A 13,006-nucleotide genomic window follows, 5' to 3' on the forward strand; every position below is an offset into this window, starting at 1 on the left:
TATCGCCTCATTGTGCTAGTATAAAAAATATTATATGAAAAAATGTGATCTGAATAGTAATATTCATGAATAAAAACTGAGTTAGGAAATTTTCTGTAGTTGTAATATAAAACTTGATATAAATTAGTATGAAATAAAATTTGTGAAAATATGACAATTTATTCAAACTTCCAAATTTTAAATTATAAACTATCTTCTTGAACTTCTATTTACAGTAATGAAAGGCTAAGTTATTTAGACATTGGCATTATCAGCATTTGGGGCTAGATAATTCTATATTGTGGGAGGCTGTCCTATGCACTGTAGAATGTTTAGAAGCATCACTGGTTTCTACTGACTAGATGCCAGTAGCTCCCCCAACCCCAATTGTAAAAACCAAAAAATATCTCCACACATTGCCAAACATCCCTTGGGGGAGCAAAATCATCCCAGCTGAGAAATACTACTTGAGACCATCCCTCCTACTAAAAACTAAAAATATAGAATGTTTTTAACATGCAATCACCTTAAATCACTGAGCTGACATAATGGGGAACCATCGGGCCAAATTCTGGGTGAAATATCAAACCCAATGCTATCTCTCTAGTAAGCTGAACATCAAACACCTAAGCCAATTTTGCCCCGAAGACATTTGTTAGTTGGCAAATTTAAGCTTCAATTTTAAAACATCGAAGGCATAAAAACCTCATGTAAGGTGGAATGTCTAATAGAAAAACCTCTCCATATTAAGTTGAACCTCAAAGACAATATCTAGAATGAAACCTGTCTCCCTATTCCCAACCTCACTCCTAGGGCTTCAGGGAAGGTTGCTTTGGCACTAAGAGCCACAGAAGGAAAAAAGAAAAGAGTGGGAACCTCTGTCATTAGATGGAAAAGAATGAAATTGGACCCCTATCTTACACCATTCATAAAAATTAACTCGAAATGAATTAAAGGTTTAAATATAAAACCCGAAACCATAAAAATCCCAGTCTTTTATTATTAAAACTCTTTGGCCCTTATGGGAATTTGCTGACCAGGTTGTCATTAACCTGAGTTGACTAGGGAACTTCAATCTGTGAGTTTGGTTGAATGTTCCTAGATTCTTTGGCAAAAGCAAATGCAAATCCTCCCTATTGGAATTTAACTTTGTTCTAAGCCTCTAGGACTTTCCAAATAATTTTGTAACATCCATGAGAAAGATAATCAAGCATGCAGGGAAACAAAGAACCATTGGCAAAAGCCTGCATGTATGAAAGACAACTGAGAGAGACCCATTAAGACTTCAAATATTAGACCTATTAGACACAAATTATAAAACTATGCTTACTACATTTTTTTAAAATGGTGTGCTTAAAAATATCTGCATGTCTAGGAAACTACAAAAATTGAAAAAGCAGATTTAAAAAAGAATCAGAGAGAATTTCTAGAAATGAAAAATATGATTGAAATTTAAAACTCAATATTTGCAAATTATATATCTGATAAGGGGTAATATCCAAAATATATAAATAACTAATACAATTCAATAGCAGTAAAACAAATAACCTGATTAAAACATGGGCAAAGGATCTGAATATACATTTTTCCTAAGAAGACATACAAATGGCAAATGGATATATATAATCATCAGGAAAATGTAAATCAAAACCATAAGATATATCACACCTGTTTGGAAGACAATTATCAAAAAGACAAGAAATAACAAGTGTTGGAGAGGGTATGGAGAAAAGGGACCTCTTGCACATTGTTGGTTGAAATATAAATTGATACAGCTATTATGGAAAAAAGTATGGCAGTTCTCGAAGAAATTAAGAATAGGGCTACCACATAACCTAGCAATCCTACCTGTGTGTATATACAAAGAAAATAATAAAATCTTTATCTCAAAGAGATATCTGCACTCCTAAGCTGATTGCAGTATTATTCAAAAATAGCCAAGATATGGAAACAACCTAAGTGTCCATCGATGGATGAATGGATAAAGAATATGTATGTGTATGTGTGCTTACAATGGAATATTATTCAGTCATTAAAAAGAAAGAAATCCTGTCATTTACAACAATATAGATGAACCTGAAGGACATTATGCTAAATGAAATAAGTCCGAGAGAGAAAGACAAATACTGTATGATCTCACTTACATGTAGAATCTAAAAATTCAAACTTATAGAACCAGAGAGTAGAACAGTGATTGCCAGGGGTGAGGGTGGGGAAAATGAAGATATGTTGGTCATAGAGTACAAACTTTTAGTTATAAGATAAATAAGCTCTGAGGACCTAATGTATAACATTATAGTTAATAATACTATATTGTATACTTGAAATTTGATGAGAGTGTATCTTAAGTGTTATCATCACAAAAGAAAAGGTAACTATGTGAGGTAATAGATACATTAATTAACTTGATTGTGGTAATCATTTCACAATGTATTCGTATATTAAATCATCATGTTATACACCTTAAAAAAGTAAATTTTAAAAATTATGATTTGCAATTAAGAAGTTATTGTGATACATACTATACATATTGTGTATATAGAGCCACACAATCTGACATTAGTGAAGCAAATATTCATAACTGAAATGGCCACAAATGAGTGATCTTTTTATTCACGTGTTACAGGCTAAATGTCTGTGTCCCCCAAAAGTTCTTATGTTGAAGTCCTAATCTCAATTTGATGGCATTTAGAGGTAGGGCCTTTGCAAAGTAACTAGGTATTGAGGATGGAGCCCTCATGAATGGTATTAGTGCCCTAATAAGAAAAGATATAAGAAATATGATCTCCCTCTCCACCATGTGATGATATGGCAAGATGATGCCATTTCCTAAACAGGAATAGGGCCCTCCCAAGATACTGAATCTGCTAGTACCTTGATCTTGGACTCCCCAGCCTTCAGAACTGTGAGAAACAAATGTCTATTGTTTAAGCCACCCAGTTTATGGTATTTTGTTATAGCAGTTTGAATTGACTCAGACATCTTGCAAAGCAACAACTAATTACTTATGGGACCTAAGACAGAAATATACAAGTATATGAAATTTTGCTAAGCTTTCTTACAGATATACATGTAAAAGACTATGCGTCAAGCAATGTAACAGAAAATGTTTGCTGAATTCTTTGGGAAAATGCCAAATTTCTAAGCAACCAAGGTCAGTATGACCAATTCACACATCACATAATACTATTATTAAGATATTATTAGTACTTTTTTCTCTTTTAGTAGTACATAAATGGTGCATCTTACTATTTTACCAAATTAACAGTATTACAGATTCAATGAAAAATGATATCTGAAGACATCAACAAAATTTCCAGGACCGATAAAAGGTACTCACTCACATATTCAAGAAGCCAAAAAAATCCCAAGCGGTATAAATAAAAGTAAATTTATACTTAAACACATTATGAAACTGTTTAAAACCAAAAGGAGAAAGAAAGACTGTAAAGGCAACTGAGGGAGAGAGAGAGAAAGATTACCTTTAAAAGAAGGTCAGATGTCAAGTCCATTGCATGGAAATTTCAATATCGTTAAGATGACAATTCTCTCCAGATTGATTTATCTATTCAGTACAATCTCTACCAGAATTTCAACAACCCTTTTGGCAGAAATGAACAAGATGATCCTAAAATGTATATAGAATTGCAAAAGATCTGAATAGCCAAAACAATTTTGAAAAAGAACAAAACTGGACAACTTATACTTCTCAATTTCAAAACTTAATATAAAGCTACTTCAGTAGTTATCAATACAATGTGGTACTGGCAGAAGACAGACATATAGATCACTAGAACAGAATTGGGAGTACAGAATTAATCTTTATATTTATGATAAACTGATTTTCAACAAAGGTGCAAAAGAAATTCATTGAGGTGTAAAGAATAGCCTGTTTAATGAGTGGTACTAAGAAAAGTGAATATCCATATGCCAAAAGATGAAGTTAGACATTTATCTCACACTGTACACAAAAAGTAACATAAAATAGATCACAAACATAAAGGTTAGAGCTAAAACATTTAAACTTTTAAAAGAAAACACAGGTGATTATCTTCAAGACCTTGTATTAGGCAAAAATTTCTTAAATATGACGCCAAAAACATGGTTCATTTAAATTTTTTTGATATATAGACCTCAATAAAATTCAAATTTTTTGCACTTTAAAAAACTGATGTTGTCTCATAATAACTGTCCTAATGCTAAATTGTTCAAGGGAAGCAATCCGGTTGTATATTACAAAGTGGAGACAATCTAGTAATCTATTTTAGTTAACATAAACAAATAATCAAAATAATTCAGTATATTTCTGTGACCATAAAAAATATATTTCGTCTCCTCCTTTTCACCCAGTCTTCCATTCCCAAGTCTTATGGCCAGGTCGCACCAACAAAAGTCCATTCTACCATATATTGCTTACTTCAATATACCTAAAGAAGTATAATAATGCTTCTAGATTCCAAACGTATAGCTATGTCGCAGAGGTAAAAAGGCAGCATTTTATGGCACCAGTTTAGTTTATGATCATTTCACAAAATCTATAAAAGTTATAAAAGATTTAAAGTTTTTTTTAAATTAATAAATTGATCCTTTTTCTATTACTAATTCAAGTCCAATTCTACCAAGATAGTTTATATTGTTAAAAAACATCTTTGGAGAATTAATGTTTTGGAAATAATTTTTACATGAATATAATAATTGATTATATATATAAATAACTGCCTATTTAGAAATAAAATTTTAATCCCATCAAAGATGTTTAATAGCAATTTTAACTACTAAGCACATAATTGATGGCGTAGGGAATTAAAAATTAAATTTCAAGATAGCTAAAGCATAAATTCAAGAAAATTCAAGAGAATAAAACACTAAAATAAAAAGCTTATAATTCTGTTTATAAAATTATGTGTAATTATGCATCACTATTCTATATTTTTATGTAAATTAATGTAGTAGAACATTACTCAAAAAAAATTTTGAAAAACATGTTCGAAGCCAATGAAATAGCAATAAAACAACTTTTAATTATAAATAAATCTTATTCATTAAATAAAATAAAGTTAAAAGGCACTGGAACTCTTAAATACTAATTACTCTGCTTTTACATAGCGGAAAGTATGGCAGTACAATTCTGTGATCCTATATATGCAAAGCTTACATTAATTTTGATGATTTTGTCTTCATTAGAAACACAGAATTACTCTATATATGCAATTTTATTATTAGTAAGAGGATCTCGTAATAACTTTGTTAAACAATTGGGTTTCTACATTCCCATGCCTGAGAATTTTCAATTAAAAACCTTACTTTGCTAAGGTAATGATTGAATTTTGTTCAAGATTCTCAAATTTTTAATATTTCACATTAAAGAGCACCCACTGTATTTTCATTTGCTTGGGTGGATGGGATTAAAGAAAATGTAGTTGTACTATAGGCATTTTCTGCCACTCAAGTGCCAGTGTAGCTATGCATGAAGAATTCTTAGTAAGTCAAAGGAAACAGAATGCATTTGAAAGCAGAATTGACTTCCTGGATTCAGTTTTACGAATGAAAAGATTCAAGATTCAGGTCACTATGGACACTTTTCCTACTCAAAAAGATATCTTTTCTAATAATAACCATTAAATTGCTCCACATTTTTAGGTTTCCAACTTCGTGGCCTTATTAGGTATTGAAAATTACATTTCCTTCAAAATAAAAACGTTAAATATGTACAATTCCTCCATAATGTATTTTTAAATACTATGAAAGTAATGTAATTGTTTCTGGAACCTAGGCTCAGGCAACTGCTCAAGGAGCCTATGAATTGATATCAGTAGGAGTTTTATGCCTATAAAAACGTTCTAAAGATTTTTTTTTTTTAATCTGAAAAATAACGTCCTTACTGTGAATTTCACCCTGGGATACAAAGGCAGAAATTACATTGCGTTGTTAAAATATTAGCAGCCACATTTTATTTTTTGAAAAGGCAATTTAGTTTTCCTAAAATAAAGAGTTGATTATAACTCTTATTACTGTTACAAGAATTTGATATATCACTAAGTGTAAGAGTTACAGCATGTGCCAACTATCAACCAGGAAAAATGAACCTGATTCATAATTCACTTTGAGGATGTCTAGTTAGTCAATCAAGTGATTTGTAATCATGAAGTCTGCCAGAAATTGAATGAATAATGAGCCACGGTAAAATCCCTGGATTTTTTTAGTATTCTTATTTCATTATGTGACTTTTATTGCCATTTTTGATAGCTATTTCTCAGCAGCACAAATTAAATCACATATTTACTTAGAAATTTTTGACTATTAAGTAGGCTAAAGGATATACAAGTTGAATGACCGGTATTTAATGGCTCCCTACAAAATAAGTCTTAGTGTTTTTAGCTTGCGCAAAGAAAATTTCATTCCTTCCAACCACTTGCCTCATTTTATTTATTTAGTGACTATGCTATTTCAGTATAGCTCATTATAAGTCAGTATATTTTCTTAAGCTGTTTCTATATAACAGTGTAAAATAAATAAAACCATTTAACAGAATCTAGTTGATATCAGAAGCCTTAAGCTTCCTTTTAGTATCTTCACTGTATAGCATTTCTTCAGGAAAAATTATCATATAAGCTGATGGCCAAAGAACATTTGATCTCTAACTAATATAATCTTATTAAATTATAAATAGAGAAAATATAGATCAACTTTAAGTTTGGCATGTTCCTAAAGGGATAACATAATAAATGAGTGTTTTTCAAAATGTAGACTACTAAGCTACATAAGACTTTGTCATTCTGATAACATTGGCCATTATAAGCATTTTAATCAGAAGTGTATAACATAAGAATTACACAGGTTTAAAGCAAATGGAACTTTAAATGTGATAATAGGCTCATTTTTTACTCACTTTTCATAAATTTCAAGCAGAAGGGTCCTTTTCCAACTTTAGACTGATATAACACCAGAACACATGTGGGCCTCCTTAAGGAAAGTAATAGAGTCCTTAAGTCAAGATTATCATACTCATTACTGAAATACAATATTTATGAAAAAATTCAACTATCTAAATTTTATGGGTAAATTTCCAATAATAAATGTTTGGTTGTTCAAAATAAAATTCTAGACATACACTCTAAGAAGCAAGTATGATTATGGTGAGATCTTAGGAAAGATGCTATCTTCCAAACTGACCCTTCCCTGAAAAGTACACTCCACTTTGGAATTCATTTTATCACTGTTATCACACCGACTGTGAGGATCAGCTTTTCTTTCCTTCACTCATTCATTTATTCATTCATTCATTTAACAAATGTTTATTAAGAATCTACTCTATGCCAGGTATTGTGCTACAAACTGGAAATATAAAAATTAATTAGACACACAGCTTTTGTATTTGCCCTTTAAAAATCTATAGTCTAGTTACAAAGAGGCATATAAATAAATAAGTTCAGTAAAATATAGGACCTATGTACTGGAAAGTTTCAAAGAAGGTAAGGTTCAATGACAGGTCAGTAGTCAGGAAAGTCTTCAAAGAGATAACAAAGTTGAGTCTTGAATGAAAAGTTGCTACTTACTAGGGAGCAAAGAGGAAAGATCATAATGGTAAGGAGGATAATATTAATAAGACAAAAGTGTCAAATAACTAATCATGGTAAGGTGACTACAAGCTATTCAGTTTAACTAAGGTCAACATTTAAGGAGTATATATGATGCGGGGTGTAAGGGAGGGTTGCCAGAAGTAAGCTTGAAGCAGTATGCAATAGTTCAATAATAAAAGACCTGTTATTAAAGAGAACACAATCTATATTTTACAAAAAACAGAAACCACTGAAGAATTTTAAGTATAAAAATCACAGGATCATAGGTTTCCATAAGGTCAATTTATGCATTTGGCCTTCCTCAGCAATGGTCAAACGAGTATTTCACATTTCATTATGTATCTGTTAGAGAACCAATATCAACATTTTAAACTACCTGTTTTATATTCATATATAAATAATTTCCCAGAACAAGGGTCTCACCCTCTAGCAAACTTGTGAATTAAACAATTCTACTACCTAAAAAGTGGGGCAGACACTAAAGAGACACCAAATTTTCCAAGGTAGCATCATCAAGATTCTACTTAAATTCATGCATGTGATATGTTCATTTGCATTCACACACAACATTAAGTATACATAATCTACTAACAGACCATCAAAAGTTATACCCATGTAAATTCACAAAAGCAAATGGTTTTAGCCAGCCACATTTTGGTATACGTAAGTCAGTAGTATAAAATCATTGTGAACTAACCAGACTATGCTTCAAAAGTGAAGCAGCTCAGTCTCAAGTTGCACACATAAAAGCTTCATGCAGCTTAACAAAGCAGTTCTATAATGGAGGTTTGAGTAGAAGCTCTGAGGTCAGATAGTCCAGGGTTGGAATCCTGGGTCAGCCACTAACGTTATGCAAATTTTCAAACTCTTTGAGTCTTAGTTTTCTTTTCTATAAACCTGGGATAATTATTCCTACCCCATATAACTGTTGTGAAGATATAATGAGATATAGAAAGCACTTAAGGATAGAGCTGAGCAAATATTAATTATTCAATGAATAGTATTTTATTATTATAAATATAATAGAAATTACTCATGATGAACTCAAGTTAATAGACTAAATAATTTTGTTAAACTTACATTATAATATTAAAGAAATGTCCAAAGTCTAGTCCAATTGAAAATGTTTGCAGTAGACCTAATGTGAAAATTAATAATAATAATGATAATAATAATGAGATAAGTCATCTAAAAATAATATATTCGAGGAACAAAATTTTGAAAAATGCATTGTTACTCTTAATAATTACTTATAGCACATGGGGAGAGTCTAATCTTACTATAGAACTACTCAGAGCCTTTTTGAGGAAAAGAAAATTTTACAATAAAACTTTTCTCCAAATATAGTGCCATGTTATTTCTTTTTTTATTTCATGGCCTCTAACAAAAACATATAGTACAGATGGTAAGGCTGGTTATAATCATGTAATGGCATGTACCTGTAGAATAAGGATCTTTTCCTCGCAGCTGGGCCTTTCATTTGATTTCAGTGTGCATCAGTTCTACAAGTCTGCGACCTTGGGATTTGCTTATTCCTTGAAAGAAGAAAAGTAAAGACATAATAACAATAACAATACCAAAAAAGGCAGAATACTAGCAAAGCAAGACTGTAAAAGAAAACTTACTTTGACAACCAGACAATAGAGATAACTCAAGTGAAAACAACTGAAGAGGACCAAAGAAACACTACTAACTGTATCAAGTTATTTATATATACTTGTGTATATGTATACTCATACCTACTCATATATGCACATACGTCATGGTTAAATAAGATTGGGTCAAGTCACAAATGTAATTAGTACAGTAAAATGAAGTTATGATTATTAAATATGCATTAAATGATACTGACCTGAACTACAAATTACTAAGTACATTACTAACTCTTATAATATTAAACATTACATCTCTGAGACAGTAAGCATTAACAATGGCTACCAGTTGAAAGACCAAATAATCTACTTGAAAATGGAAGAGAATCTTTACATTGGCACTGCAGTTACCCTGAAACTTCCTGAAATTGGTAATATATTTTAAAGTATAGAACATGTGATTCTGTTCTAGCCAATATTCATTCAAATAAAAGTCATTTGAATTATAAGTTAGCTAGCATGTGTTATATATAAATAAGAACAGAGGTGAGAGAGAAGCTAATCAAACTACTTTTAGGTATATTAATAAACACCAAATTATGACTTTCATTCCTTTTCGCTGTTAGGTTGATTTCTGTGCGATCCTTTAGACTCAAGCAATAAAGCACTATGGTTCAAGATCCCAATAATGTTTCGTAAAACAAAGTTTAAACCGAACTGTTGTTTGATAACACTGAAAACATAAAATAATACTAGCATCATCTTTCCTGTATAAAGATGGCACTGACTCACTGTCAGTAGAGATGAGCTTCAAGTTGTTTTTCCATAGTGGTGACGGACTTGCTGATCTAGCCAACTCTCTTGCTGAAATTCTCTGATGAACAACTGCTTATATCTGCAAGATGAATGTTACTAGTGGTCACAGAAAATAACTAAATTAAACAATCAATATAGAAATGAAACCTATGCCTTGGTCCCAAATCACTATGTTCCGATGAACTAAAGGTAAAGTCACAGAAATATATAAATACTGTAAATACTTATATACAAAATTGTACATGTGTTTATTCACACACATTCATTGTAGTCTATACATAGTGACTTAAAAATGAAAATAATCAGAGCCTGACCTCTATCCCTAAATAAAAAATGTTCTCAGCTATCTTAAAACAAAAATTGCTTCTGACATATAAAATCAGAAGTGTATAATGAAAATGCTCAAAACATGAAAGCATGCCAACTTCACATCCCTCATCACCAGTAGCAATAACTGAGGAAATTACAAAAATATTTTTGTTAATGTTAGCAATAGTCTCAATAGCATTCACTGTAGTATGACTACAGGCAAAATTACTTTGACATTTCCCAGAATTCTGAAAAATAGTTCTACTTTTTATTTTAAAAAAATATATTTTCATTACTAGCTTCAGTGTTCCTTCATGTTATACAGACAGAGGTTTTGAAATTAAATATTCCTGATATAGTTTTATCAGCTGCCAGTTGAATATCTATAAGAGTTGAGGAGCTGGTTAAACCTTACTTGAAGACACAGTTTTTAAGTATACGTAAAATTACTGTTATCTGCTTCTTTATTATTTAAGGGAATAAGAAATTAGATTAATATCTTAAAAATCAGTAAGAAGCAGTTAACGACTAGACATAATTCAAACAAAATCACCATGCTAAGTACCTATGATGTGGAAGGCACTCACTATTGGGGGGTTCTGTGAACAGGTATAAAGATAACAAGGCATAGTATACAATCTCAAAGAAATCACAATATTGATATTATTGAAACATTCCACTTTCAGTTCTACATAATTGTTTGCAATAACAAACAACTAAATTCTAACCCAGATCCTCTGCTAGTACAGGAAGGATGAGGTGGAAAAACATGACATCATACCAGATCATGGTAGCTACCAAAGGCCTTGGGACTCCTCTTACAAGTGAAGATAAGGAAATTTCAATAGAAATGTTGAGAACATCTGCTACAATCTGTAATTTAGGTCCACTGCCACCTGTAAACAAATTAACTTTGTTAATTTTAAGCCACTATACAAATATTTCTAGTCACGATTCCATTTTAATGGGTCATTCTCTTTAACAATTCTTGATTACATTCCTTACCATCATCCTACATCAACTCACCAAAATTAAGAGCCCTCCTCTGAGCTGCAAACTCCTAAAGTTCCTCTCCATTTTAGTTTCTCATTTCTACAATGCCCAGCCAAGCACCTTACAAACTGTAAATGCTTGATAAATGTTTGATAAATTGAACTTAACTAGTCATCGTACTCCCTCACCCGTTACCCCAAAAATTATCGTTTATTCTAGCTACAACCACCACTCCTTCAGGACAGTATTTCATGAAAAGACAAGATTACTTATTCATTCAGCAAATGTTTTGCTCAAGCACCCACTAGGTATCCTGTTAAATGCCATAAAAAAATTAGCATAAAAATACTACTAGCATAAAAAACACATGATTCCTGCCCTTAAATAACCCGGTCTAGTAAAAAAGATAAAGATGGAAATTAGCTACCACAATACCCTGTAATCAGTTTATAACAAGTTCTCTAGAAAGTACTACAGATACTAAAAGGAAAGGAAAATTGGCTTAGAATAAAGGCTTTAGAAAAGAATGTCATGTGAGATGAGTACTAAAGAATGAATAGCCGCTGGACAGAGGGACAAATACAGAAAGGACATTCTTAGCAGAGGAAAGAGGTGAAAATTTATGGAGGTACAAAAGGTACATGATATTCTGAGAACTTCAAGAAAATTTTGGAAAAGTTGCAGTTGAGAAGGAAAAGGCATGAGAAAGATCACAGAAATGCCTTATTATGCTAAAAAGCTGGACCTCTGTCATGACTAAAGGGGGTAAGCCAGGAAAATGATGTGACCATTTGAAAAGACCTTGACAGCGGTGAGAAAGATGGGAGGAAGGACAAGACTGAAAGCAAAGAACCAAATCACGAGAAACAAAGCTGGCTTGACCTAATGGTGGATGTAATTATCGTGACCTGATTCATTACTGATGACCATTAAGTCTATTTAACCCAACGGGTCTCAAATTCGGATACATATTTAGAGAATACTGCAGATTCATATATTTTACAAACTGTTTATGTGCTATAATCTCAATGAAAAATCATGCAGGAATTACATACAAATTACATCAAGATGCCAAAATGTTAATAGTGACTAGCTCTGGGTAGTGAGGCTACAAGTCATATTTTTCTTCTTGGTAGTGATATATTTCAAACTTTCTACATGATAAAATTAAAAATAAATCCTAGAGTAATTCCTTAAAATTTAGTTAAAATGGGTATTAACCCTAAAGAGCCAGAGCCAGGATTCCTTGACAACATAATCAGCTCCAAGGCCTCCTTTTACCACCACAGCTGACTATACATAAAATTCTCATTCCTACATCAGGACGTTAACCCATGTTCTTTCCGCTTCTGTAACATCCTCTTGTCCTGAATGCTTACCTATATCCCAACTTCGTCATACCACCAACTAGACTGATTTTGTATATACAATACCAATAGCTCATTATATGGCCCTCACATTGTGATAGCCAATCACATCTTTCATTGAAAGCCTTCCTGAATACTTCTCCAGTTTGTTATTCCTACAATTTTTAAAAGAATATTAGTGCAACTACTTCAAAGGGACATGTGAATCCATATATTCATTGCAGCATTATTTATAATAGTCAAGATATGAAGGTTACCTGGGTGTCCATCAATGAATGAACGGACAAAGAAGATGCAGTATAATTTTTATACACCAATGAACTTTCAGAAAGAGAAATTAAGAAAACAATCCCATTTATAATTGCGTCAA

The 13,006-nt window shown here is 31.8% G+C and overlaps 1 long non-coding RNA gene across 2 annotated transcripts in view; it reads right to left on the reverse strand.

Annotated features, from left to right (window-relative positions):
- Positions 1-6,867: 6,867 nt before the first annotated feature.
- The window catches only part of LOC105304081, a 29,924-nt gene continuing 23,785 nt past the window's right edge, over positions 6,868-13,006 (reverse strand). The window contains exons 3-6 of one of the 2 annotated variants that reach the window (XR_002777223.1): positions 11,058-11,172; positions 9,944-10,046; positions 8,999-9,094; positions 6,868-6,942 (exon numbers count right to left, since the gene is read on the reverse strand). This is a non-coding gene — a long non-coding RNA (uncharacterized LOC105304081). Of the gene's footprint in view, positions 6,943-8,674; positions 8,698-8,998; positions 9,095-9,943; positions 10,047-11,057; positions 11,173-13,006 lie in introns of those variants that run through there. The other variant, XR_002777224.1, reaches the window with a different exon arrangement.

Source organism: Pteropus vampyrus, unplaced genomic scaffold (assembly GCF_000151845.1).
Source record: "Pteropus vampyrus isolate Shadow unplaced genomic scaffold, Pvam_2.0 Scaffold11, whole genome shotgun sequence".
NCBI classification, from domain to species: domain Eukaryota; kingdom Metazoa; phylum Chordata; class Mammalia; order Chiroptera; family Pteropodidae; genus Pteropus; species Pteropus vampyrus.